We start from the raw sequence: 3,254 nt of genomic DNA, 5'->3' as shown, positions 1-3,254 counted from the left end.
TCAATTTTGAAACAAAAATTATGACTATTCAACAAAAAATAAATTTTTCACGAAACTGATGTATTTTTACACAAAACGAAAGGAAATTTCAAACTAAAAAATTATTTTTTACACCAAAAAAAACGCAAATTTTTAACTAAAAAACATCAATCTTAAAAAATGGAAAAGTCACATTTTCTGTTCAAAAATGAATTATAAACAAAAAAAGAGGTATTTGCCACTAAATTTTTCAATTTTAAACCAGACATAAGCCTTTAATAAAAAAATTTCAAAATGTAGTTTAACTTTGACCCAAGTGGTTGAATTTTTAATTTAAAAAGATTAATGGTCAACAAGATAATTAAACTTTTAACCAACGAGATAACTTTTCAACCTAAAATATAAATCTTTAACAAAAGAGTTATTTCTTCACAAAGCGATGCAACCAAATGTTTTAAACAAATTAGTTAAATTATCGAGCAAGGAAGAACGATTTTTAACCAAAAAGTTGCATTTTCATACAGAAAATGACATTTCTTCTATAACAGATAAACTTTTAAATCGAAAAGATGAATTTTTGAAAAAATAGTTGAATTTTGTGTAGAAAAAGATTTTATTCGCTTTTTCGCCATCAAACTATGCATTTTTTAACAAGAAATAATTTTCTAACAAAAAATTTGAATTTTCAATAAAAAAAGACGCATTTTCAACCAAAAAGAATGATCTTTTAACAAAATTTGTTGAATTCTTTAGAAAATAGTTGCACTTTTATAAAAAAATATGAAATTTATCTTACAGCAAAAGAATTTTTTAGTATAAAAAAGTTGAGTTTTCATTTTTTTAAATTCCAGTTAACTCAATAACATAAAAAATTGAATTTTTGTAAGAAAAAAAAAAGTTTTTACGAAAAAACTGAATATTCAATCCAAAAAGACGAATTTTTTTAATAAAAAAGGATGAATTTTTAACAAAATAGTTCAATTCTCTACCAAATAGTTGCATTTTTATCCAAAAAAGATCAATTTTGTACTGAAACAGATGAATTTGTATTAAAAAAGAAAACGATTTTTTTATAAGTGGAACTTTCATCCAGAAAATATTTGAGTTAATTTTTCAACACCAAAATATATATTTTAAACAAAAAGTAAATTTTCTACAAAATAGTTCAGTTTTTAAGAAAATAGTATAACAGCTTAGTTTCTAACCAAACAGTTGCATTTTTATCAAAAAAAATTTATTTTCTGCTAAAGCAGGTGAACTTTGTAATAAAAAAGACAAACTTTCAAAAAGAGAGTTGAATTTTCAACAGAAAAGTTAACGAAAAAATGCAATTTTCTATTAATTAAACTAAATTCTGAGATTCTTATAAATTCTCAGAGAATTTATTTCTCGGTTATATACTCGATAATATTCTCATTCACATTACCGTTTTCAAAGTAATATAACCGGCTCAGAACTCTAGCTTGGGGTTATCTTAGCGAATCCACTCCTCATCGACAGTGACAATACGATGCAGAAACTCTATCCGATTTTGCCCTTGGAGTAGCTGTTCAAAAGTGAAAAATCTCCTTTTTCCAGGGCGCAAAATGCGTGTTTTGGATGCGTATAAACGGGAGCAAAACCAGTCTTTCTCTCCCTCCTTATAATAGGGAAGTGTTAAAAAATAGTATATACACCATGCGAGCAATAAAGTATTCGCAGACTCGTACGATTTTAGGCCCTCACTTCGCTCGTGCCCAAAATTCTTACTCGCTGCGAATACTTCATTTTGCTCCCTTGGTGCATAAGCTACTATTCTACTTCCTTTGGCTTCAGTTCGTACAGTACCCAACTTCTTTGCTTTTGGGCCATTCCCAGTGCATTTAAGCGTCGAAAAATGATTGAAAGATTAACTCCCAATGATTCTGCCAGCTCATCTTGCGTTTGACATGTGTCTTGACTTTTTCAATTCCTTATCCTCAATCTTTTTCAGATGGCCTTGACGTTCTTTGTCCTCCGTGTCAAAATCGCTACTTTTAAATTTTCGAAACCAGTATTCGCACGTTTTAAAAGGTGTAGTATAATCCCCATAAGTTTTCAAAAGCAATCAATGACTTTCAGCAGCACTTTTCTTCGAATTGAAAAATAAAAGTAAAACTTCTCGCAAATGCTGTTTTGTTGGTACGCAAGTTGACATCCTTAATGCTACAAAACTATGCTGTTTACACTTCGGTAAAATGAAACCTAATGAAAAATAGGGCTAAATGATGACGTTTCGACATGCATATAGTAACGATATGGCTCGAAAGGATGTAGTACAAGTAATGTCATATTTTTGAAATTTCTCAAAATTAATGCACGCTCCCGATTTATTAAAATTAAATTTTTAATTTATTAAAATTAATATGTACATGATTGCATTTCATAATATGCAATACACGGCTTTCAGATCCAAGTTTTACTTAAAAGAAAAGGCTAAGGTTTGTGCCCTGGAAATTATGTTTTGGGGACGCCTCCTGAGTATTTTTACGGAATGTGAAAAAATCCTCAGTTCTGCTTTTAAAATAACTCGATATTGATTGTGTTTTATCCATGCATCATTGATGCTATTTTGTTAAAAAGGAAAAAATAATGCGTAAAATTTTCTCTGATAAAAACTTTAAATTTTTGGTCCAAAAAACTTACGTAATTAATATTGATTGAATTTCCCCTTCCTTTTAGATTTTCAAAAATGTGTAAAAGGCGTATTTTTATTGTCTTCCTTTTATCATGAATCTCATTATATCTAGTGTCGTATTTCCAAAAACTTTATAGTTGAAAACATAAGCATGACAACTGTGTAAAATGAAAAGTGATTAAAATCAAACCTGCTAAATTATTAAACGTCTTTGAAAAGTTATCCGGTATACATACCACAACGAAAACACTGACAACAACAACAACGACAGACAGATACCATCGTGAAAACGGTTTTTTCGGATTCAAGAGGTCTCGAAATGGAGATATTTAAATATATCCGCAAGACCCAGTTTTCATGTAAAACCATCACCTTCTCTTTATGATAAGAATGTTAAAATAGGTAAAGAAAGACGTTATTACGTGGACTTAAGGGTAGGCTGATGGATAGGCTGACCTATTATGGCTTCTCTGACATTGCTGCTTCATCGAAATCAAGAATATTTGAAATTGGTACAAAATAGCCCTTAATGTAAAAAAATTATTTACATGAATTAATATTCTATTTTTCTCTCTGCGGCCGAAACCATTTTATCTCAGATAGACAATGCAACTTTCAA

The 3,254-nt window shown here is 29.4% G+C and overlaps 1 protein-coding gene across 3 annotated transcripts in view; it reads left to right on the top strand.

Moving 5' to 3' along the window:
- The window catches only part of LOC117172029 (glycine receptor subunit alpha-4-like), a 37,385-nt gene that overhangs the window by 8,418 nt on the left and 25,713 nt on the right, over nucleotides 1-3,254 (top strand). The gene's annotated exons all lie outside the window — the stretch shown is intronic.

This window comes from Belonocnema kinseyi, chromosome 4 (assembly GCF_010883055.1).
Source record: "Belonocnema kinseyi isolate 2016_QV_RU_SX_M_011 chromosome 4, B_treatae_v1, whole genome shotgun sequence".
Classification (NCBI taxonomy): domain Eukaryota; kingdom Metazoa; phylum Arthropoda; class Insecta; order Hymenoptera; family Cynipidae; genus Belonocnema; species Belonocnema kinseyi.
Note: the sequence above shows the minus strand (reverse complement) of the source record. Positions and strands in the feature narration are given on the sequence as shown.